General features: G+C 35.3%; 1 protein-coding gene across 23 annotated transcripts in view; it reads left to right on the top strand.

Moving 5' to 3' along the window:
* The window catches only part of THSD7A (thrombospondin type 1 domain containing 7A), a 289,787-nt gene that overhangs the window by 36,362 nt on the left and 226,743 nt on the right, over nucleotides 1-26,682 (top strand). For 8 of the 23 annotated variants that reach the window (XM_021388797.1, XM_021388794.1, XM_021388796.1 and 5 more), the window contains exons 2-3: nucleotides 6,144-6,263; nucleotides 8,725-8,851. The gene's annotated coding sequence lies outside the window, so the exon portion shown is untranslated. Of the gene's footprint in view, nucleotides 1-2,011; nucleotides 2,417-6,143; nucleotides 6,264-6,741; nucleotides 6,935-8,724; nucleotides 8,852-26,682 lie in introns of those variants that run through there. The other 15 variants (XM_021388804.1, XM_021388801.1, XM_021388803.1 and 12 more) reach the window with 9 other exon arrangements.

Raw genomic sequence — 26,682 nt, 5'->3', positions numbered from 1 at the left:
TCATAATGCGCAGTGTCTTGTTCACTCACTAGTAATTCCCAGATCTTGAATATCTATGAATAGTTTGTTTTAGGTTATAAGAAATACTAATCGCTAAATGAAGCTCTGAGATGCAAATAGAATGTGCTGAATAAATATCAATTATTATTCATTAAAATGCAAATGGGGATAGGCACTTCTGAGAGTTTAAGTGGTCAAAATAAATTAAAGGACAGAACACCATTAATTAGACATTTATAACTCACATGTAATATATTGCCATGATTACCGGACACATGTATTGGAAAACTCTGTTTGCCCTTCAGCTTTATGCTATAGCCTTAGAACACTTTTTGTCTCCAGTGACTATTCAAAATATTCAGGCACCACAATTCATACTAAAATTTTATTAGATGTGTTTTAATGATAACTTCTCAATGGCAGTAAATTTTAGCTGTATGACTTTAATTCATTTTAATGAATTCTGTAGTTAAATCCCTGTATGTTGTCTGAAAAGCCTACTCTCACTTTCCAGAGCATAATGTATTGGAATATTTTAGTTTACCACTTAATGAGCATATGTTTTCCAGGTTTACATAGGTTTTATACTTTCAAGGAAACCATTAAGTCCTGTACGCACAGATGCCAATCAAAGAATTAAACAAAAAGACGATGCAAATTTTGTGTTTTATTTTTCCTGCATGCTCATCTTAAGCATGGTTAGCAGCAACTCGTTTGGTTTTAAGTGGCTATCAGGGCCAACCGTGGATTGAATAACAAAGTGTACCAGGATTTTTGTGAAATGGACACAGTTATAATATGTTAACTTTTACATGTCCTTTGATATATACATTTGCAGCAGTCTACTAGTGGCTCTGTAATAACAAAGGGAGATTGCTCTTAGTATGATAAACATATTGTTAGGAGACTGCTTCATTAAGCCATATATCTGTGTATGCATACACATAGCTAATTAATGCTCAGTTTAGCCACATGTCAACATTTAACTCTTCATTATCTCTTTAGTTAGACTTTAAATTATCAAGTAAAATAATAATTCTAGGACTTGGTAATTAGTAACCTGTTGAAGCACTTAAATCTAGAAGGAAATAAGATCCAAATGTAAATTAAATAACAGTACCCTATCTGCTAATAGCCACATCTTAAGGCAAATTTGTTTTAGCTATTACTGAGAACACAACTTTGTATTTAAAAACTGATTTTTTTAGTGAGTTCAAGGGACTGTTCTATAGAAAAGCTTGTTGTGATCTCTTCTCCTTGTGGAATACTATTGTGAAATTTAATCATGTAAGATCTTTTTATAAGTAGCACCAAGTAAAGTCTAGTAAGAATTAATAGCTTTTTATACATTTTGTCATCACACCAAAATGGGAGAGTATTTTAACGCCATTATAATTAATGAATGTATAGTTGGTAAATATAAATTATAGTCCGAGTCCTTGATGCATTTGAAATGACCATGAAACTGCAATGCAAAGAGTGGTATTTTATGGAGGACAGTCTCTGTAAATAGATAAAAATAAAAAGTTTTTTTTTCTATTTCTGTCAATTGCTGTAGTAAAATGTGAAAGAATCACTGGGTGAAGTTCCACAGATATGTTGCTGTTTTTCCTGGAGCCAGCTATTCAGTGGCATCAAAACCAGATACAAAGCAGATGAGATAGTCATCTTGAATTGTAATGATGTGAGGAAATGAAAAGGTATTGGAATTAAATATTTCATACCTTCATTCTTTATAAGCATTGGAAAGAATAAAGAAAAAGGGAATTTCAATAAAATGCTCATTGTGAAAGCTGAGGCAGAAATTGGATGGCTGCCCTTTTCATTTATCCATGTTGGCCCTTCAAATAATTGGGATAGTGATGTTTGTAAATTTTCACATTGCAAAACAATAAAAGGTAGTGGATCTCACTTTCATATGTAAAGTATTTTACTCATTTTATTTAAACAAATAGCCCAATGGCATTACAATTATAGAGATGTGATGGGACAGCTCGTGTGACTGGAATGCTGTCACAGATGGCTATGTGCTTTTTAGGAAAGAGAACAGTAAGGCAAGACAGTGGGGTTGCTCTTTATATGATAGAACAACTGGAATGTACTGAGCTCTGCCTAGGGATGTTTGATGAATGAGTAGGGAGATTATGGGTGGGAAGTAATGAGCAGGCTAATGTGGGTGACGCAGTTGTGGGTGTTTACTGCAAGCCACCTGACTGGGAGGAGGAAGTTCATGAGGCCTTCTACAAACAGCTGAAAGTAGCCTCATCATCACAGGCACTGGTTCTTACAGGAGACTTTAATCACTCTGTTTTTTGCTGGAAAAGCAACACTGCCAGGCGCACACAGTCCAGGAGGTTCCTGCAGTGTGTGGAAGATAACATTCTGATGCACATTTTGGAGGAGTCAGTGAGAAGAGGTGTGTTGCTCGATCTTGTTGGTACAAGCAATGAAGGACTGGGTGAAAATGTGAAGGTTGGGGGCAGACTTGAATGCAGAAACCATGAGATAGTGGAGTTCAGGATCTTATGTGGAAGGGACAAAACAATAAGTAGGATTGCAATCCTGGAATTCAGCAGAGCGAACTATGACCTTATTCTGATACTCAGGTTTCCATTTGCAAGTCAAAAAATGAGATTCATGTTCTTGATTCAGGTGTCTGTATGTTTACTTCTTTGATCTGTTGTAAATTCTTTTGTAAATGGTGGCAAAAGCTACCCCGTAACTGAATACATGTATCTTCTGTATGCCTTTTGTGGCACCACTATTTATTTGTAAGGTTCTGCACTTGAGTTGGGGCAATCCCAAGCACAGATATGGGTTGAACACAGAAGGGCTTGAGAGCAGCCCTGAGGAGAAGGATTTGGGAGTGCTGATTGATGAAAGATTCAATATGAGTCAGCAATGTGCGCTTGCAGCCCAGAAGGCCAACCGTATCCTGGGTTGCATCAAGAGAAGTGTGACCAGCAGGTCAAGGGAAGTGATTCTGCCCCTCTACTCTGCTTTTGTGAGACACCACCTGGAGTACTGTGTCCAGTTCTGGAGTCCTCAGCAGAAGAAAGAAAAGGAGTTGTTGGATTGGGTCCAGAGGAGGGCCGTGAAGATGATCAGAGGGCTGGAGGAGCTCCCCTACCAGGGCAGGCTGTGAGAGCTGGGGCTCTTCAACCTGGAGAAGAAAAGTCTCTAAGGAGACCTTACAGTGGCCTTCCAGTACCTGAAGGGTCCTACAGGAGAGCTGGGGAGGGACATTTTATAAGGGCATGCATCAACAGGATGAGGGGAAATGGTTTTAAACTGGAAGAGGGTAGATTTAGACTAGATATTAGGAAGAAATTATTTACTGTGAGGGTGGTGAGACACTGGAACAAGTTGCCCAGTGAGGCCGTGAATACCCCGTCCCTGGAAGCATTCAAGGCCAAGCTGGATGTGGCTTTGTGCAATCTGGTCCAGAGGGAGGTGTCCCTGACTATAGCAGAGCAGCTGGAATTAGATGGTCTTAAAGATCCCTTTCAACTCAAATCATTCTTTGATTCCATAATTACTGGAAGATTTAGAACTATTTTTTTATTCTTGAAAACTTAAAGAAACTCAGTTATGAGATGAATGGTTGGGAGGAGCCTATATTTGCTATCAGGTGCATTAAATCACTGGAGTTGCATTTAAAATATAAGGATTAGGATTATGAGTCACAGGACTGTGGGTCTTTCTGCTTTTGAGAGAAGTAATATTCTTCAAATGCAGCCCTCACATGAAGCTTGATAGACCTTACTGGCCTCGTAGTTGAAATCTGAAGCATTTCAACTTTGAGGAGAGGGCAAGAGTCTGAACCTTTTCTTGTTGATATTTATTTCACTTTGATCAAGTAGAAAAAGCTATAAAGATTTACAGTTACTGAATGTGAATAGTATCTCATTCCTTAAATGTAAATTCACTTATTTTGAAATCCCAAGAATAGGAAATCTGTCCTCTAGCAGAAACAATTTGATATGGTAAGGACTTGTCAGCATTTTATTACAATTCCATTCCTCAGGGTGTGAAATTTGTTTTGAGCTGAAAACTGAATGTGAAGTATCAGCCTCATGGCAAACTTGCATTATCAAATTCACCTAAAATAGGCTAAACAGAGAAGGGATCTGTCTTAGTTCTCACCATTCTGTGTATATTACTGAAATGAACTTGTTCGTATATAACCAGCTTTTTAGTGGGACTTACCTGAAACTCTTCTGATGTTTACTTTAAATGACTGTCAATTATGGAGACAAAAAGTAAATACTAACTTTAACTTGTGGTTGTGTCTTTTTTTTGTTTTGTTTTGTTTTTGAGGGGGAGGGAGTTGGTTTTCCCCTCTTGTTACTTCATCTGCATATTTGAGTTACTAATTAGACTCATACAACTTGAATTAAATTTCTCTATTAGAGTAAACATGTTAGTCTAGAGTCTTAACAGTTAGGAAAGTAGATTTCCACTTCTTTCTGTTACTGAGAGTTTTACTGCTTAACGGGTGTACCTATCTCCTAGTGCCAATAAAGTTATATAAAGCAAAAGGATATTTCACCCTCTCTTACAAGTGGGTAATTGCTCCAGGTCCTCAGCTTGTGGACTGGTGGCATTCTGATACACAGGTAGCATGATTTCCTGATAATACCAGAAGGCTGCTTATTCTTTATGAAGAAAAAAATATAGCTGTTTTGGCATTTTGAAACTTCAAATAAAGTATTATTATTATAAAATAATAAAGAATAATTCAGGTTGGAAAGATGCGACAACACTAAAAAGAAACCCTATATTCTTTGCCAAATTATTGCATAAATAGTATACACAGATATCATTCTGTTGTTGGACCTTCCAGCAAAAATCATCTGTTGGGATGGCACCAGAACTGTTGACACCAGTAACTTTTTCTTATGACACAATACTATGGGGTGGGAGGAGGAAATTCCCAGTTTGGTCAGAAAACAATCATTAAGAACATTTAAATGACTTTAATCTCAAAGTAATAGTAAGACTACATGAGAGTGCAAAGGAAATAAGTTCTCTGACCTGTATGTGTGTTTTTTTTTTTTTTTTTTTTTAAGATAAGATTAGGTAGAATCATAGAAGTGAAAACTTGAGTTTTCCCGATACAACAGGGATAGATGTAACTAAGGAAGAAGTTGTCCATATCACGGTCCATCTTATCTTCAGCTTATTTTGCTCTTCTGTGTCCTTCATAAGAGAGGAAGAGAAAAGAGAGAGGTTACACAAGCAACAAGGCTAAGGATGTTTCTAAACTCCAGTAACGGAATGGAATGGGCTAGATCTCACCAGTAACACAGAACAAATGGAGTAGAAGGGAATCATGAACAGTGACTATTAATGTTTTGTTTAGTGGACTTATATCTCCTAGCCAAGAAACTTGGAGTTGTCACTGTATAAATGCAGAATAATTCAGCCTGTATTGTTCATTGCATGGTGCCAATGTATTTTATTTAGTATATTGGATTCAGTTTATATTGATTGGTTGCCTGGGCTGGTTCATCTGTCTCCAAGTTGGATGTTTTTTATATTTTGATAAGCCTCTGTAAAGATGTAATCTTAATCATTTGGTGTAGCAACAGCTGACAGATAGCAGACTTTTTGACTTTTCTTTTTGTTAGCTTAGCCTCAGACTGAAATTAATAATCTCTTTCGATATATTTGGAAATGGAGGGCAAGACTAAGCTGTGATTCAGAGGAATGTCCTTTTAAATTAGAGCTATGAGATGGATATAAGTAATGTGATCAGATGGCATAAATAGAAAAAAGAAAGGGAGGAAAAAAAGTTTAAAAACAGATGCCTGGCAGCAATTTTTCACATTTACAAAAAATGTGTGGAATGACCTTCCACACATGATTAAGCTCTGCAGACAAGAGTATTGAGCCATTCAGGGAAATTAGAAGGCATCCAGGGGTATGTATGACAAAGTAAACTTGGGAAAAGGGGAGAACCATTAAAATATACTTATATTCATATGTACTTGGGTATATCAGTACTGAATTTACTATTGGCTGTTCAACATGACAACGCACTGTTCATCGGTACTCTCTCCTTATACATCTGTTGGAGGGACTTGTAAGGGTAATCTGTTCAATTTTTGCCTTTTGACCTTTTATCTTCTTATTTGCAGGTTTCTTCCAAATTCACTGTTCAGAGGTTGCCCATCCAAAAGTTGTTGTGATAGTGGAATGATGTCATTTGTAAAGTTCACTGTTAGGAGCGGAGAATGAATGCTTTCTGTGGCAGAAAGGTAAGTTTAGCTTCTACTGCTTACAACCTTTAGACCTGGAGGAATTCTATATAAAATATTTGTCTCTGTTTTGAATATTTATTGCAGAATATTTGAAACTTTTTTTTTAATCACTGGCAGTTATTTTTGCTTAACAGATACATGATTTACAGATAGAATTACAATGTTCTGCATTAGTCTTACAGGTAGACTAAGAAAGCAGATAGGATTCTTATGAGGGGTACAGTAAACTGCAGTTTGTCTAAATTAAATGTAGAAAGTTTCAGGTTTATACTTTTGTTCCAGTTATAAATATGCCTGAGTAAAAAAGACCATCCCTAGACAGTACTAGCTAACTGGGTATGGTGCACTTATGTTGTCTCAAGTAAAAAATTGATTGTGAAGCTGCCATGGTTCATCATAAATGAATCTATCCCAGAGAAACTTAGCTTTGACTAAAAATGTACTCATGGCAGCAAAAGAATGTTTTTTTCTTCAGTGACTTCTGTGTACATGTGGTTTAATCATGAATCCTATGATGACCAAGGCTGGAAAGGTGCATTTCGAATCAGGAGATGAAAGATTCTTCTCTTTGAACTATCATAAAGTGACTAAAAATCATGTTCTTCTGGGACAAAGTCAGGAGTATTTTATGAAGTCAGTATCTTAACAGAGTCAGCAATCAGAATAAGGTAAAATATTTTTGACTACTGATTTTTCAATGAGTGAAAACCAATTCAAGTCACTTTTATTTAACTGATTTTTTTTCTGCTATGCATGACATATCCAGGCTCACAATAACTTGGACATTTCATTTCCATAATCAGAAGGCTGTAAACAGTTAAAATTATTCGATTTGAGGGAAGGTTTCATGTAAAATATGCAGTGTATATGATACTGTAGCGTTAACAACTGGTTATCCTAACAGACAGATGTGTTGTCATTCAAAACCTAAAACAATATAACCTGTAAAGTATTACAAATACTAAAATATTTGTTTATTGTCCTGCATAAGTTAGACATCCTGGATATGGTCATGATTATTCTAAAACCTCCGTGTTTTCCATTTTATTATTATTTTTTAATTTTGTAAATAAGTAACAAAAACTAAGTTAATGATATAATGACATGTTAATGATGGCATGCAAGAAATGGATGATGAAATGAAGCCAGAATTTTCAGATATTATCATGAGAAAAGGGAGGGAAGTGGTAGTCTTTTTGTTTGCTATATTGTATAGAAATAATTGGTTCATTATCATAATTATATTCTTGTTCATGATAGCAAGGTCAAACCAAATAATAAGAACAGTAGTGTGATGTCAGTTTACAGATTGTGGCAGGTATTAATTGAGGAAATGAGAGTTCGGTACTGCTGAAAAGAGGCAGGTGAACAGCAAACCCAGAGGACCTTCCCTGTACTTCATATCCTTCACCATATGTGGTAGGACTTTCTAATTTGGCCATGGACTTGAGAAGGACAAAAGATTGCATCTACTTCTGATTTTCCATTTCACTTCAATATTATATAAAAATGGAATGTGTATATTTTATTTTAATTTGAAATGTTTTCTTTTTTCTAACAGAAACATTATACTCTGAGATCAAATTCACGTGAATGCTAATATTTTTAAATACTGAAGTCTGCTTTATGTTTTACCATAAGTTCTAACAAACTTTCCTTAGTCATTAATGTATGTCATTATGTCATATATGTCATTCAGCAAAAGGATTTTGGTTATTTTTTCCCTCTGTCCCAGGAATCTTTAACGTTATGAGCAATTATTTGTTTTGACCAGTTGAGTAGTGAAAGACATAAATATTTTAAAAGGTTTAACTTCCTCCCAGGAAGAGTACACAATGAGCTTAACATTGCTTCTAAACCAATAGTTGACTAACTGGGCAGGATTAAGGGACATTTTTATTACTCCATACTATCACCTGAAATTACTCATAGAGAAGAAAAGGTGATAAATAGGTTGAAAGAACTATATTGAATAAGCAGTCTTGTTATTTTACACCATCCCCGGTAGTGTAACAGCATATGAGGAATAAAGTCCAAATGTTAACTGTTGAATGAACATAAGAATGTTCTGTTTGATTTCTGTGCAGATCTATTGCTCTGGTACATAGAAAATTTTTCTTCCAAGTTCTCCAGCTACTAATTTTGCCTTATCTAATTAGAATTTATACATGTTAAGTAAAGTTCTTGGGTATGAGGATGAAATGACAATGAACTTACAAAATTGAGCATTCAAAATGTGTGTCCAGTGACAAAAATAATATTTTTTTCTTGAGTCTAAGAAGCTGGTCTGTTTTAGCTAAAGCTTCATAAAAATATCAGCTTGATGGACATATGGAGCTTGAAAGCATCATCTGAACATTTGACAAAAGTAAATGTGCTTTTAAAAAACTCAGAATTGAAATATCTCTTGGTTAACAAGATAAAGTTCTGGAACATTTACTGATATCTCTGCCCTCAGTTGATATCTCAGAGTGAAGAGAGCACAGCGAGAAGGGACTGGGAGGCACCTGGGTGTGCTAGGTCTTACACCATCTCCAGACTGACCAAGACCTACCCCTGAAAAGATGAAATGGTGTTCATTGAAGGTGACTTTGTTTTGCTAAAACAAATTACATGTACTTTGCAGTGATAGGAGTGTGTGCAGATTTCCAATTATATGGAAGATTTCATTATTTTCCATTGTGTTGCAGAGAACAATGCCTTGAACAGAGTACCACAGTTGTGAAACTGTTTGAATGTAGTTATGTTAAATATTTGGTTTCTGGCACTGATTTTTTTTTTTTTTATCCTCTGAGTGCTTAGTGGTGCATAAATCAAAAGAAAATAAATGTTTTTTTTTTTAAGACCACCCATACAAAAATTTAAAAATGAGGGGAATGGATATTTCTGTTAGTTAAAATTATGTGCTTAGTTAATTCTGTGCTTAGCTAAAATTATGTTACTTAAACAGATTTACATTGTAAATTGTCAAAAAGAGAGCATTTGGGTTCCAGCTGGTAATTAACCCCTGCCACCTCCTCCCCAGCCTCCCATCTTCTGTCAGGGGAGGTGTTCTAGACAAGGAGCCTCGTCTGCCTTTTGTCCTCTTTAATTGCTTCTGTAATTGAATGGCCTGTTATATATGGATGTATGTGTATAATAGACATATATATATGTAATGATTATGTATATATATCCATTGTAATGGTTATGGCTCCATTCTTCCCTTCAGGAAGACGGCATTACTGAATTATACCTATGCAACTACAATAGCTAGCATGTTTTTTATTTTGTAGGAATTCTGGGAAAGGAGAGGAAATAGCATTTTGGGGTTTTATTGCTGAATTGCTTTGTTTTGCTTATTCCCAATTACCCCTACTTTTTCCCTGTGAGCATGTGGCTGGTGGTGTTGCCCACACCCAGACTGGAGTGCCATGACTTCTGGCAAGTGACTGCATCAGCACTTGCTACAGATCTCTATTTGTTACCCACCCAGCAGCTAATCCTGCTCTCCAGGTTCTCAGTGAGGAATATCCATTAACCAATGTAATCTGTTACTGTCCTTCTCCCATCAGTCCTGTGCCTTCACCCTGCTGACTTTTACTCTCTTTTTCCCCCTTCTGGACCTATAAGCCAGTGCTGTGGGAACTGGGAACCCCCCCCCCCCCGGCATCCTGCACATCATATTATTTTTCTCTAGCTGGCAGGAAGAATTATGTAGTGATACAGCAATACCTCAATGTGATGCGTTTAATGGATGGCTAGGCTGTCAAATATTTGAAAGCAGTGAAAGAAGAATGTTTCTTGCCAGTTTGAATAAGTATCAGGAAAGTGGGGTTGGCAGTAAGTGTTGGGATTCCCAGCTTCCTGGGGAGGCAGCTGCTTTCAGGAGCTTTGCAACTCAAAATTTAATTGTAGCGTGGCTGTGCTTGTAAAAATGTCAATATTTTCCTGCTGTGCTGATGATAAATTTTAGTTCTTCTTGTAAAATGTCCCCTAATTAACCACTGGCATGTGTCTGTCCTTGGGAATGAAATGTTTAATTTTTCAGAAAGGAAAGAAGAAATATTTCTCCACCAACTAGGAGGAATTGACAGCTGTGCCCAATCTCTTTGTTATAGCTAATTTGGTTATTGAAAAAAATGGGAAGTCAGATTAAGATTTATAAAAGCTGTATGATAATTTTATTTTCTTCTTATTGGTGTGATGTGTGTGTTGTGGAGCTCCACTGAATCTTTACAGTGTGTGTATTTTCTCTGGCTGTGTGTGGATACACTGCTTGATCTGAATTGCATTTCTTTGTCCTCAGAATCCTACACAAGCAATGCAAATAGGAAGCCCAGGGAAACTTGTATGCTCTTAAGAGCTCAAAAGAATTTTTCCTAGACTTTTACTGTGGTGACATAAAAAAGTCACAGGGAGAACTCAAAGTTTCATTAAAAGTATAAGATATTACAATATGGGTGCTTATCATATTCCACTCTTAAACCATGGAAGAACTTTTCCCATATACATGGCCTGCTTTGGGTAGGAGAGGAACTTTTTGGATGATAAGTCCTGTAAAATGTTGGTTAATACCTGAAATTTGGCACCAAAACCTGTACAAACCATCAGTCCATGCTGCAGAATGCTTTTCATGCTTCTAAAATAGTGTTTGTTTTTTTTTTTTATATAGTTGCCTTAGCTTTGCTCTGCAGTGAAAAACAGTTAGAGATGGTTCAAAAAGATCTCAATGGAAATGATTTTCACTAAAAGGGGAAAAGTATTAATGAGAGTGGTAGAAAGCCTGGAATAGGATTGTTCGAGTCAGATGCCAAGAAGTATTATAACGAGGTTGTCCTGGATAACTTATTTACATAAATAGGAAACTTTGTTACAGTTATAAAAACAAGACTTTGAGAAAAAGGATAATCAAAATTCTTCTCCTTTTCTTTCTTTGTCAATATATTTAAGATCTCAGGTTTCTGATACATTATCGCCTACCCTGGAGGGACAGGAGCTTCTGCACAGCTGGCACTAATGGTGCAGCAACCAGTGATTTCAAATTGCGTTTCAGTAATGATGGCCAATGGTGAATACATTGGTGCTCCTCATTACTTTGTTTCTTGCTCTTTATTGTATGTATGCTAGTCAGAAGACATGGTTTCATGTTGATAAGTAACTGAACTATTTTTCCTGTTTTATACTGGATGTATTGTTAAGTATCCAGGCTGCTGAAAAATAAAGCACCTTAAAACTTGGAAGTTGTTTCTAAGAATGTGCGATAATTTACAGATTTTTAAATTAATTCTTAATTAATTGAAGTTTTTATTCTTATTTTTCCCCCACAGAAATATGTCTGGATTAACTAACAATGTAGAATAGTAAAACAAATTCATAACTTATTTCCTAAGTAAAAAGTTTTGATCAAGAATGCTTTCTGACTTGTTATAATTTCTATGTTTTGAATGATATTATCCACTACAAAATGACTCCTCAGAAATAGAATAGAATGAGTAAAGCTTAAAGGCAGGTTGTGCCGTTAGTGAGTGATGCTTCTCTCTGGCAGCTCAGCCAGCTTTAATAATAGAAGGCTTATGTGATTTATTATCTTACAGAGCTGAAGTAGTATCTACTAATACAAATGTTTCCATAAAAAAGAAAGAGAACTTATTAAATGGAAAAGACAGTGTTTTATTAATTTTTCTTCTTGGTTTTATTTCTTGTGCCCTGCAGCTCGAATACAGCTGCTATAAGTGCAAATACTGACATACTTAATGGGGTAATTAAAGACAGTGGAGAAAAGTTATGTAATGGATACTTACTAAAACCCGTACCAAATGATATAATAAACTACGGAATTGTTTCCCAAGGATGAAAAGGGATTCCACAGTACTTCTCAACTGGTTCTTTTCTAAATTTGAGTGGGGGAAATATGGCCCTTTCCTTAGTTTTATGGATTATTGTTTCTTTCTGATTATTTCACTTGAGTAGGAGCATTTATTCTATTTTCTCCATTATTAACTTAGCTTCCCCGTATATTTTAAAAAACAATGTACTGTAATCCTGTCTTGCAGCTGCATTATTGGTAAATCCCATGCAGTTTTTAGAAAAGTTGCTTTGTCTCCAGATTATGTTCAGCTCTTCACAGCTTTTTGCAGAGCATACCTGAACATAGCTGAGGACAGAAAGCCAAGAACTCAGTGCACTGTGTTGTGTAGGGCAAGAAACAGAAATGGCATGTTTAGCATGCTCAGAAATCTGAGGCTAGGTAATTAAAGATTTTATTTTCTAAAACTGCAAGCTTATGAAACTGGACATTATTTTTCTTTTTTAAAACTAATGTGCAGTGTTCTGGGACAGATTCCAATATCACTACCCTTCTCAAAATTTTCCATTGGTATAATATTTGGGCTAATTGCTAGAATTGTTTTCATTTAGTAACAAAGTGCAAAATTCAAATGTGAATTCAAATGTAATAGTGTTATAATCATAGTAATAAGATTATAAATGCTGATACAGAATTAAATATACATTTGGATGGAGATTTTCATTTTAAAGAATGGAGCATAAGCTGGCTTTGATATTGAGAGAAACGTGAAACATACAATTTCATGCATGTTTCAAGCAAATTAAAAAAATGTTTGGAGAAATTGCACAGAATTTTGGACTTAACAGTTTATTTTAGTAGATTGTGATACTGGAAGTTTTGAAGGGTGTATTCTGATGGCATATGACACTTTTTACAGATCTTACTGCACCATTTTAGGTAGGATTCAGCAGCTGCAACCTAATACTGGTATCATTCACAGTCTTCCTCCTCCTCCCAGTCCTATTTTTTAAGATTTTGTTTTCTGATTCCTTACGTACAATTGCAGTCTAACAATTTATTTCCCTCCTCCACAACCCCCCTTCTTGTGGAGGCAGCACTGGGAGCACAGGGGTGGCTGCTCCAGGTGCACTTGACAGTGAGGGCAGCAACTGCCAGGAATAGGAATGTGTGTGCTTGGCTGTTGTAGCAAAGCTGCTCCTGCTGGCAGGATAGCACCTGCCTAATTAATCTGACACATGAGGTGGAGAATAATTGGTGTAAAGAAATCTTTGATCAGAGCTCTCCATTTACTCTCTCTCCTGGGAATAGCATAATTTGTGATTTTTAAACCTTTATTATATTTCTAAATGTTCTTTTCTTGTTTTGTGTAGGTCAAGAGGTATCTCTTTGGTGCTATACGATTTCTACTTGCTAAACTTTGTGTTTCTCTAAGAATATCACAAGAGTCTTCTGGAATGATTTTGTCAGTTCTTCATCTTATTTTTTTTCCATAACTAACATCTTGTTAATTCAGCACTCCAAAGAAGAATATCAAGGGAAATAACCCCAAAATCATCACCCTAAGTGGCATGCCAAGGAACGTGTCTCACTGTAGAGTAGCTAGATTGAATTTGTATAATCTGAGAGAATAACAATAATTTAAAATGCGGTCTTTCGATTCTTAAATTATATCAAGCTCTGTCATTACTCCCATAAACTTTATGTTTGAAGCAAAATTTTTAATTGAAGAGACTTCTATGCACGTTACAGAAACATTCCATAAGCCATCTTTTTATTTTTATGGAAACCCCAGTCACTTTTTCTTGTTGTTCCAGAGAAAAAGCAGGTTCAGAAGCAGGTTCTAGAAAAAAAACTCAGAAAAAATGAGTTTTTAGTTTTCATTTTCATTTGAATTATGGGACTGGTGAGAGGGTATAAACAAATGATTGTAAGTCTTTGTTTTTAGTACGGATGCATTTCTTGCTCTATTATATTTCATGTGTATTTCTTCCCCACCTCATGGGATATTTTGTTGGTTTTGTTGGGATTTTGCTGTCGCTTCTCATTCATGAACACAGAAGCAAAGTCCTCATTCTTTTAAAAAAAAAGATTCTTCTTCTGTCAACAAATTACTTATAGCATCTCCTAGATGTTTCTGTATTTCTTGCATAGAAATTTTAATTTGGAAGTATTTCTTGTTTACCTAAACTTTTTTACTGAGCTGATTCCTCCTTTAAAGCAAGATTACTAGTTAAGATGTTAAATGAATCTTAAGTGATACAGTTCATTGTCCCCATGTGGCAATTTTGATAGGTTTACTTATTTTAGTCTGAGTTTCTCTTCTGGAGTTGGCTCAGTGGTTCTTCATTGCTAGAACTAAACTTGCTTTGAAAATTAGTTACTAAAAGATCATTGCTGATGGTTACTTAAAAGTCTACAAGATACCTCAGGTCTCATAATAATGATTTACAAAAAATATGTGACAAAGATGAATATAATAAGCCTTTGTTCAGACACTTATTGAAGTCTCCTGTGAAATTCAAAGTCTAAGCTTAGCACTCTGTGTGATAGCACAGAAGATGAAGAAAAATCCACTAAGTGGATTTTAAAACTTGTCTTGGTCACACTTCAAAAAGAAGGAATGGAGAATGTTGAACATTGTGGTGTTTCTGTTGAAAGATATGGATATTTTGCATCTTACTCAGTAGCCTGACTTTAAGTTTTAAAATCAGTGTCTATGAAACCTGCAGGACAGATTAGTCCTGGGAATATTTAGACTCATTGGTAATAAGAATTTATGCAGATGATGTATGACTTGATATAATCGAAGTCAAAGCAATGTATATAGAAATAAGAAGTGCAGGCTGTATTTTCAGAAGTTTCCTGGATCCTTGACTGGTGAAAGCATCAACTCTTGAGAGGACGTAGGGAGTCAGGGCAGACAAAGTAACTTGTGAGCTCCCAGTGTGACAAGGTACTTCAATCCTTGGCTGTGAAGTAGTGCAGGAAGGTCTGAAAGTTAACTTTTAGTAGAAAGGCTGAGAGATGTGCTCTGTGACACTGATACTGGATGAATTCCTGACAATTGATGTTGATAATTTATAAGGGCGCAGAAGAGTAGAAGATGTAGGAAAAGTTAATATAAACAATGCTTGATGAAACTTTCCAGAAAACCTGTTTATTTCATCAGCAACAATCTTCATATTACTAGTTGCAAAATGCATAAATCCCTTCAGAGGGGAAATAAGTATTGGGTGCTAAAAACATTCAGTTACAGTAAACATGATTCTGGAAGGTGTGTGCTGGAAAATGGATCATACCTAGTGATTTGGAAATACTTGGGTGGGTTTTAAATTTCTGAAATAACTCAACATAGTCTTCTAGTCCTCTGATCCCTAGAAACCTGTGGAAAAACTAGGGAAACTAGTATTTTCATGTAATCAGAGATGCTGTGTGGGGGTAAAAGTATCCTGTTGAAGTCTGCCTATGTTGTGATGGACACGGGTATGCAAATCACGTTCTGGCATTTATTCACTTTTGGATGTTCAACTTTTATTTTTTTAAATAATTAAATATTATTGTTATCTTTTGATGTAGTGGTTTATGTGTGGATTTTCGGTTTATATTTTTAAATAAAAGTTATAGATGAGAAATGGTGGCCATGACTGGTCCATTACTGAAAAACATCTTGCAATATCCACTTAGCCTATCAGATAAAACGTAAGATATGACAGTAAAGACTTCAGTTAACGGTGTTAAGTGCCTTGTGGGATATATGTATACCCATGTGCCAAGCCCTCAACTCTCAAATCCACTCTTCAGCCTGAGTTTGGAGGGTATTTGCTTGGTTGTGGTACCCACATTTACTGGACTGCAGGGCTGCTGGATCAGAGCAGCAAGGAGTGGGAATAGTACAGACTATACCTCTTTTCAGTCTTTTTGTTCTAGGTCGTATTTGAATGTAACCGTCCTCCCACTGATAAAGAGATTGATAACAAATGAGATGATTCAGCAGAATCATTTTTCTCTTAGCAGATTGCACAGTCTTTGCCTGTTCAGATGTCTGTGTTTGTGTGTCAAACTGGAAGCATGGAAAAGATGTTGGAGATTGTTGCATGTTTGCTGTCAAAGCTTCGTAAACATTTCCCAGATCAAAGAAGCTACTGACTGAAAGGGAAGCTTGTGAGAGGCATAAGAACAAGAAGTAGAGTGGTTTTTGAATTAAAGCGTTAAAGAACCTTTATTGCCACATAAGTAAATGTCATTATTATTTATTTATTTAATTCTTGTAGAAAGAAGGAGAATACCCCAAATCTGAAAGCAAGAGAGTATGGGCTTAACCTACTTGTAATGTATGTTTAACTGTGTGGATAACATGAGACCTCTTTTTTCAGTCGAAGAGTGTCTTGATATTTTAAGACAAGATTCCTCTGATCAGTTACACATCCATCTATCCAAAATGTATTGTATCCATCTTATTGACAAGTTCTTTATTAACTATAATGAAGTATAGCTGAGATGTAGATATCAGCGATGGAGAATGAAGAATCCTATTCAAGATATGTGCCAGAGAACTTCCACAGGCAGTGAAATATTGCACATTGCCATTAACGTGAATGTACTTTCTGAAATAGTTGTGAGAAAATTATATCCATTCTTCCCAGCATAGCAGCATGAAAGTTCAAGCGTTTCATTAATGGAGGAAAAAAGTCGTATGCACTGTATAGTTGACTGATTTATGCTGAGAAGTGCTGTTTATTTTTAACAATCAGTTTGCAAGTCAGACTGGCTTGTGTAACTTTTCCTTTGTTTCAGAACATTCTGTTCAGATATGAATGGACAGATTTCTTTCTGACAAAAGCCAAGCAGACTTCTCCAGCTGTTGCCTATTCAGGGTACAGTGAATGCAGCTCTCATAAATAGCATTAACCTTTTGCTGGCATTTTGGAGCTAGGGAGAAAAGAATCGGTTCATGACTTCTTAAGCTGTCTCCCTTTATGAATGCTGAATATTTTACTTAACTTTTCTTTCTGTGTTTGTTGACATAACTTTCTATGCAAATTTTGAAACTTATTTATGGGCCATAAAGAAATAATTTTTAATTATGGACCAATAAAGAAATAAAGGAAATATGAACAAATATTTTACTATTTTTTTTAAATGACAGCAAACAGACATACCTAGATTTACAGACTTTAGATAGTTTATAACATTATATTTGTTAAAAGTTCCTTGAAAATTATGTAACTTCTGCAAACAAACACATTTCTGTTTGCTTTTTAACTATTAGAATAACAGACATAGATATTTGGTGAGTGTAGCTTTTTAAAAATCAAAACGTATATATTTTTTATTAGTAAGTGTTAATGTCATGGATGCAGTACATTGAAATAGTGGATCTTTGGTGACTTTAGATAAGCAGTAGGATTCTGGTACCTGTCGGAAGTGTTGTTTTTCACATTGACTGGACAGTAGGCTTCTGTATCTTTAAAAACACTTAGTTGACAAATTTAGTTTGAATATAAGAGAAATAGTTAAAAAAAAAAGTGAAGGAAAGTCTTCTAATAGCATTCTCAGCTTAGTCTTGGAATTATGAAAGTTTATTTCCTCTTCATCGTATTCATATCAAAGTCTCTGTCTCTTTCCTAATTTTGTAAAGCAAGTAGGTAATTGTAGATGCAGTTCAAAATGTAGGATTGAAGCAGCTGACACTATTTGTTCACTGAAGGTACAAGACATAACACTGAGTGACTGGTTAAGGCTGTGAATATTTGTCTTAATGCATGATGGTTCCACTTGTGGAGAGTCTTTTAAAAGCAGTAACTCTCAAGCTTCCATACTGGGCAGCAATAGAAACAATTGTAAATTCTAGGATAGTGTTGTTTTCTACTCTTTTTCTGAATAAAATAAAATAATGTAGACTCTAAGTCATCAGGTACTCACTGGATCAGCTGGTTTACCTCTGTAACCCATTTTACCACTTTGAGCTACTTTGTTATTATCGGAGACATAATCATTAAGATTTTAGATATGCTTTCAGTGTTCTGTCAGAGAGTAAGGGAAGCATTTTCAGTGGTCTGCCATGATACGTATTTTAAATTGTGTCATCCGATTCTTGGAAAGTCCATGGAAATTCCATTTCAAAAAACAGTTAGCATTGATAGGACTGCTAGGTACTGAATCAGTTCATGTTTGTGTTCAGAACAATTGTGAGAAAAACTAAAGCTATTTTTTGGGCGGTAATTAAATAGTATAATGTGGGTTCTTGATTATTCTGGTCCCAGTTCCTTACAGTTTCTGTTGGACTTTGTGAAGTCAACAGCTCATTCCAGAATCTGCAGGAATACAGAGTGCCTGAGACTTTGCTTGCTGTAAGTGCTGTCAGTGCATATATATGCACAGACCATAATTTGGAACTGAAATTGCATGCTGAATTATTGCACCATTGAATTTATTTAATCTCCCATTGCAAATGAACAGTCATCTTGTCATTAAAGGTAGTGTGTCTTGCTGTGTTCTTTGGCATGAAGCTTAATCCTATCTGTGGAAGGAAGTGTGAAAGGGCAGATGTAGTGCAAGCAGAGTTGCCAAGTGTGCTGTGCCTACTGTGACCCCGCTGTACCTGTCAGCCCTAATACTCCAGGCATCTGGTTGTGATGTCAAGTGTCTGGCTGGTCTAAGGAAATGACCTGCACTTTCTCATTGCTGAAAATATTCTGTCTTCTTGTAGAGATCCGCTCCTGATGCAGTGTTGGCATCAGGTGGTCACCTCAGTCTGCTGTGTGGTGGTGTCACATGTGTCGTCACCCACAGACACTGCCACATGCCCCTGAAGACATAGTGTGCATCCTCTTGGTGACCTTGGCATTTGGTTCCCCACTGTGTCACCACTGTTCCTCCCAGATCATGAGCTGAAAGTTGTGCTTTTAAGCAAGTACATATTTACACACGTAATGATGGGAAATGATGGAAAAAAATAAGGTTTTGCTGTAATTGTTAATGAATTAAGAAAATGGTTATGAAGGCACAATGAAAGTGGAGAATATTTTTTGCAAGAATGTAACTCAGAGCTTTAAATTGAAGAATTCAGGGAAGTGTTAGCCAACAAAAAGTTTTCAGTAGAAATTGTATTATACAATCTAAAGAAGCATCTTCATGTTACATCGATAGCAAGACTAAATTACTTCTGCAAGATTCTTTTTTTTTATTATTCTGCCAGCTTTTGGAATAAGGCAGCTACAGAGTGAAGGACAGACCAGCAGTAATTTCTAGAAAGTTTGAGCTTTTATGTATCTTCATACATTAGCCACTTTTGAGAATGCCACTTTCCAGCATAGTTTATAGGAGGATCCAATTTCAGATAATATTTCACCTTGTTTTTCAGTGGCTTCAGTATCTGCCAACTAGCCTCTCTGAGAAGCTTGCATAAAACAAACATCCATTTGCGTATAGTTTTCAGAAGAATAATAGGGAAGCTTTGTGTGTGTGTGTGTACATATATATAAAATCTTATATACAATATATATTTAAAGAAAATCTCCTTACAATGCAAGGTAGAATAAAACAATGCAAAACAAAACAGAAAAAAAAAACCAACCAACATGAAAACCAACCCTCAAAAACGAAACAACTTTTTCTCCAACTATAGGAAAATATATTACAAAAAATTTGTCTGTAATTCATCTCATGTCTCTCATACAGCTGATTTTTATTCTCTGAAAGCCTATTTGCATATAAATGTAAATATATATTCACTTTAAGCAAAATTTCTCTTATTTTGCTTCCTTTGATAATCCCTTCTGTCTTATCCTTACTGTATTTCACAAACTAGATCCATCCTTTTTTATGTTGTGCACAGTATGATAGCTGACTCTTGATGGATGTCCACAGGTGTTTATAATGAAAATAGATATTATTTCTTTTTTGTATATAGTTAATTGGGCTGTAAATTAATTAAAGCACTATGTGATTCTATGGAACTTCTGGTTTTTTGATGGCAAACACATATCTGGATCTTTTTTATTTGTATTCTGTGTACAGTTATTGCACAACTTAATGCTCATCTCTGCCTTTTCTGATTGAATCACAGAAGCCAGAGCTATAAATAAATGTTCTATTGCTAGCAAGAGATATTTTAATGGAGTTTAATTTTGTCTTTTTCCTCAGTATCTCTTACAGTAAACTGTCTTATAATATATTCTTTTATACTTTTTACCAGTAATTTGAAGTTTCATTGTGTATTAGGATACATATTCCATTCGCTCTTTCACTTTCTTGCCTCTGTCACTCTTGATAACGGAATTAAAGATAAGATTAAGGTAACAACAGGATACAAATGTGAAAACTCTCCAGGAATATATTTCACTAAATTAATGTCATGTTTGAACAGCTGTACCTTTTTTTTCTTTTCCTGACACAGTAAACTACAACATCAAAAATGTTAGTAAAACAATGGATTTGTGTAATTCGATAATCATTTATATGTGCTTTCATTTATTAATAGAGTTGTTTATAGGTTGTAGAGGTAAGCTGTAATTTTAAGTTACAATGTTAGAACTTCTAATTCTACGGTGTTAATAAGGGTTACAAGTAGTTAAAAGACAGACTTTGGCAGTCATTTATAGCTTAGAACTCTCACATTTTGTATAGGAAATACTTGCCAAGTACATTGCTAGTGACCTTGACTGGAAGATTTCACAACAGTGGGTTTGGATTAATTCCCTGGTCCTTATTTTTACACTAAAGACAGTAAAAGCTGCTTGCTTATTAATTTCTTAAACTGTAACCTGTAGATTCAAGTCATTAAACATTGACCAAAAGATTACTAAAATTATTTCTCTGCATCTCATCAGCATTCTTGAGGTGTTTGTTAGAATAATTAGAAATCTTGAGTTTGAAAACAAAATGTCTGTAAAATACATAGCTATCTTCAGTAAACTTAAACTGTAGTGAAGTGTGAAAGTATGGCTACTGAGGAGCAGCACTGACTGTTGCAAGCCATCTGTCTTCCATGAAGTTCCATGCAAGCAACCTATAATAAACAAACAAAAAACCATACACTCAAACAAAACCAGAAATTCAGTGAATACTTTCCATACTCATTATCAATACTTATGATTTTCTGTTTCCTGTTGATATTGGTATTTGAATATTTTATTTGAAATTCTAAACAGATTTAGTCTGATAAAATCAAACTGTTGGTCACCTGTATTTCTCCTGTGAATGAACATCGACTTGTAAAAGTTGGAAATACCTTTGAGAGTCATTTATAAGTATTCTAATAATTCTTATATTTCTTTTAAACAAGAGGTCACTGAAGAATAACCTGAACTAAATGACAGAAAAGTCTGGATCGTGTGACAAAAAAAAGCCTGGAGGCAGATAACATAACATTAATTCAAATCTAAGTTTATATTTTCAAAAAAAATCAAGCTCTGACCAACATTTTTTTAGTTTGTTTTGTTCTCAGCAAAAGAGCTAAAAGCCCAAGCTCCCACAAAGTGTTTTGGACAATCTAGCTTTTAATTTTGCAAACATAGTTTATAAATGATAGTCATCAATGAACTTTTGGATTTAAAAGCCAGTCCAAAATTCAGTCTTCTGAGAGCTGGGTTTCAGAAAGAAAGTATCTGATGTGTATTCAGATTAATAACGTGACACAATCTTGATCCTCAGAGTCTTGTAATAACTCAGTAAATGTTAAAATCTTGTGATGACTGGTATAAAGTAGTCATCTAAAAACTCACTCTCTTTATTAGTCAGGATAACTAAGACCAACCACAACTGTGCTGTACTTTTGAGGTGTTCCACAAGAATCAGGTTGTTTTGGCCATAATTTTAGTAAGATTTTACTTTCTTTTTAAAAGATCATCATAGAAATCATTTCTAGAGTCTTGTCAAACTCACCAACATGGGGATTTGGTACTAGATAATGCAATGGGATGCAACACAGCTGTGGATCCCAGTGTTCATAGTTACTTGATCTTGCTGAGTATTAGAGTCACTATCTAAGCAGTTGACTTAAACATACAACATTTCTCTCTCTTTGCATACAGTAGGTCAAATTTTAATGTTAATTGTGACTTTTAAAAAAGCTTTCTGTTACCTTGCTGCAGACAAACTGAAACATCAGTCAAATTTGACTAGCGAATGTTTCACATTCATATTCACATTCATATTCACATTCATAATGTTTGCTAATATTGGCATGACAGCTAAAGTTTCAAACTTATCTCAAAATTGAAAAATATATTTTGTGCTTTTCTGTAGTTGTCTTACATTAAATGGAAAAAAAAAATGTTTTGCTCTGCTTTATACTAGCAAAAATGATGTGCATGTTAGGTGCTCTAGGACTTCGTATTTGCCCATTGCATGCAGAAACGACTGCGCTTGTGTGAACATGATAGGTGAATACCTATCCAGTTAATTATATGCACATTTTCATGCATTTTTCAGTTTTTGTAGGGTTTTGAAAAGTAGGGCCAGGTGGATCAGATTGCTGCCAGGGTCATATAACCCTTTGCTGCCCAATGGCAAGGCAAAAAGTTGTCCTTAGCTAGTGAGTAAAGTCTTACTTGCTAAAGCTGGGTGCAAACACTCTCTATGTTCAGCCCTGTGTTCATGCAATAGCTAAGGAGAAGCAGAAGCAAGGGCAGTCCATGAATAGCCCAGCCTGAATATGGGGCTGAAGGATTCCTACAGCCCCAGGGGTCTCATCTTGGAGTGGCTGGAGCGGCTCTGGTCTCTTATAAAGGGACAGACCTTTGTGACCCTGACATTGAAGAGACGTGCAGTCAACTCTAGTGAAAACTATTGGTCTCAGAACTTGCACAGATTAAACAAATGTTATTTCTAGAAGTACTTTGTGTCAGAATATATAAATATTTTTTCTGCTGAAAATAATTGTATTCCAAATGTTTTATATGCATTCAAAAATTATACATATCTTTGCGTACTGAAAATAGCTTTTTGACAATATGTTTTGCAGATAAATACAGAGTAAACCTTGCTTCTCTTCCCCCATAGTGTATCACAGATGGAGTAAATGGGGCTGTAACTCTCCTGGGTTTTTAAAAATTCACTGCCTTAGTTCAGTTATTGTGGCTGCATCATTGCCTTACTATTAAAATTGTCTGACCCAGTCTGGCATACTGGATGTAAAGCCCTGCTAGATTAAACTGATAGCTTTGCTTAAAATCTCTTTATGGTTTGTTAATCACCAAAACAGAAGCTATAGTGTATTGCAAATATTTACTGGACTGAGAGTGCTGTGATGCCCAGATAATCTGGTAGATTTGAAAGGGAGTAGTGAGCATTTACTTGAAATCATTTTGCAGGTATTCTGAATCAAGAATCAAGTATATGTAAAAGTAACTGCACCAATAATTTTGATGTATGTAGTTCAAATGTCTTTCAGCTTGGTAAAGTCTCTCTCCCTGGAGTGCAAGGAAAGATTCCAGGATTTACTTGTAATATGATAAAGTTAAAATTATACAGGATTCCCTCTTAAAATGATTTTTAAATGACAGGAAAGGTGATTGAAGTAACTAAAAGCTTTGACTGGAAATATATTGTGTTTGTTGAGTTTCCTATTTTGTGTATGTTGTATATTGGAACACAGAATGTGAATTTATGAAAAGGCATCTGCTTATGCACTCACTTCTTTCAAATATTTTTCCCTACAAACAAATATATAAATATATAAATTATATTATATAAATATTATATTATATTTATATATAAATATTATAAATTATATTATTATATATTTATATAAATATATAAATTTGCCCAGGGAGGCTGTGGATGCCCCGTCCCTGAAGACATTCAAGGCCAGGCTGGATGTGGCTCTGGGCAGCCTGGTCTAGTGCTTGGCAACCCTGCACTCAGCAAGGGCGTTGAAACTAGATGATCTTTGTGGTCCTTTTCAACCCAGGCCATTCTATGATTCTATGAAATGTGTATGTGGATCAATGAAATGTATTTTAAAGACTTTTTTTCTTTTTTTTCTTTTCTTTTTCTTCTTCTTTTCACAGAGTCAGTTTTTAGTCTATAATTGTGGTTTGCTGTTTTGTTAATTACATAAGTTGATATAATAAAGTAACCGCTCATTCAATTTGATTGTGCAGTTTGTTTCCTGCCAAAGTCTTTGTTTTCAAAACTTCAGTTGTGCTCTCCCCTGCTCCTCTCCTGGCACAATGAAAAATATCTGCAGGATGTTAATTTGATAATCTTCCTGGAAAGCATATTTAAAAGGAAATGGAGGCTATATTTAAAGAAGGAAAGGAAAGTGTTAATTGTAACAGGATGTTAGTGAAAACAATTACAATGTAGAGTTAACTTGTCATTGTAAAAACTGAATTATGGCAGGGAAGTATCTTAGTAGGAAAAATGCATATTTTACCGTATAGCAAGATATCCGTTTTGCTAATATAACTCATAGGCTAGATATAAATGGCCAAGAAACAAAGCAATGGTTGTTTGCAAGTTAGCTAAAGGCCTTTCTTCTAGGACAGGATATGTTTATATAATGAAAGCATTTGTCAGTGTTAAATATTTTGTTATATCAATTAATTTTGCTTTAACAATACATATCTTTGTGTCCTCATTGTGGATAAAAGTATATTTGAGTAAACTTAATAAGTACAGTTATACTTTGTAATATCTTTTCACGTTGCAAATTAATAAGTGATGAAAATATAATGTGAATGATGCAACTTGAGGTTAAAGTTTCAAACACTCCTAATATCTTTCAAAACAGTACATTTTACACGGTATTTTCAAGATATCTATTGAAGTTTTACATACAAGAATTACTTTCTTGTCATGATTTCTTTCTTTAAATCACTTCCAGAAGGATATCAGAAGAGTTATTGTGCTATTTTGATATCTCTGAATCTCTGAAAAGTCTTGAACTTTTAAAAAGTTCACCTCATATAAAAAATCAAACACCACCACACTTTCTTTTTGAAATTCTTTAAATTAACTCTAAAAGTTTTCTTAAAGACTTTTTATTTTCAAGATCCTGTAGCATAGCCACAGAAGTTGTGCAGGATAGTGACGTAATTGGCAGAGATGAGAAAGACAGCAGTCGAAGGATGCTGGTGATAGCAAATAGATGTGGTTCTCATTGCAAAAATGTGAATGAGTACACTTAAAGAGATGTTAAGTGTCTTCTTTAACCCCATCTGAATGAGAGGCAATACAACCTGGCTCCCCTGCAACCTTTCGTAGTATGAAAATTTTTGTCTGGACTTGTGACTTCTGAAATGTTCTCATTTACTCCGTTTTCCTCATATGGTTATTAAGCTTCTACTAAGCCTGGTGTAGCAATTTGGAATCAAGCAGAACATGGTATTTTATGAACCTATCAATAATATGTCATTAATAGACAACTTTTTTTTTTTTCCTATTTGGTGGTAAGAGCAGAATCTCCTCTTGAGTTAGAGAGAAGAACCAGCTTCTCTTTAGCACACTGTATGTTTGTTTGTCATTAGACCTGTCAGATCTCCCCAGTGTCCGTTTGGTCAACCCACTTGCCCCTTCAGCTCTTTCACTTCAGCACCTGCCAAGGAGACCACCACCCTCTGGCCCAGACCCCATGACAACAAAGCATAATTCCTTGGTGATGTTTAACTGCAAACTTACTGTTGTGAATTTATTTTTGTGATTTTTCTGTTTCAAATAGCGCAAGCATAGGCCTTGCACTTTTCCTGTGCTGATTTCCTGATTGGAAGTCTGTGTGAGCTCCCACTCATATCAGCACTGGGGCTATTCCAGTGATTGTTCTGGATATCGAGGTTAGGAGGAGTCCTCAAGTAAGCTACTTTTCAGTACATTAACCATATATTTTCTGGATCTTCTTCTAGTTGCAGTTTGTTTATGCAGCCTATTTTATATTGATATTGCAATTAAGATGTGAAATTAGAAATTACAGAATTACTTTATATTTTCTAATTAAGAAAGAAGCTGTGCAGTGCTGGCATACGCACTCCTAGAAATTTGAGGTTCCAGATTTCTACCCATTTCTCTAATGTTGTTGTTTACTGTTACAACAATAAGCTATGGGCTTGTTTATAAGGAAGATGACAAGGATCTCATCTGCAGCTTTGAGAAGAAAATTTGTTTTGAAGCATTGAGTTTTACTGTATGCTGAACAGTAATAAGCATTCATGCTAGTTCAGCTATGCTAATATTTTTTAAGATAGCATATACATTCGTGAATTAGAAGACATGCAGTCTTGTTCTGTCAATAATACCACTGAATCAGAAGAAATAGTAGTAGATCATAGTTCTCAATGTAATCAGTGTGGGCCAAAACAGTCTTCAGTATTGTTCTGCTCACTTTGATGGAAAAAAATATCTTTTTGTAAAGTTAGTCGTTAAGCAAATATCACTATTAGGAACAACCAAGGCAAATAGAAATAAACCAACAGTGCATTGTGTCAGAAACATGATCTTAAGCTTCAGTTGCTTCATTTAGCACTTCATCCTTAGCGTGGTGTTTATATTAGGTGCACTGTTACAGATTTTATCACACAAGAGTCAGGCACTTATAACATTGTCTCTATTAGGTAACTACAATAATAAATACATTTTTAATTTCCTTTTCATTTTCTTTATGCTAGTTAATTGTTTCAAATATGG

The sequence above is a fragment of the Numida meleagris genome, chromosome 2, assembly GCF_002078875.1.
Source record: "Numida meleagris isolate 19003 breed g44 Domestic line chromosome 2, NumMel1.0, whole genome shotgun sequence".
In the NCBI taxonomy this organism is placed as follows: Eukaryota; Metazoa; Chordata; class Aves; order Galliformes; family Numididae; genus Numida; species Numida meleagris.
The sequence above is the reverse complement of the archived record's forward strand: the minus strand, read 5'-3'. Positions and strand labels throughout refer to the sequence as shown.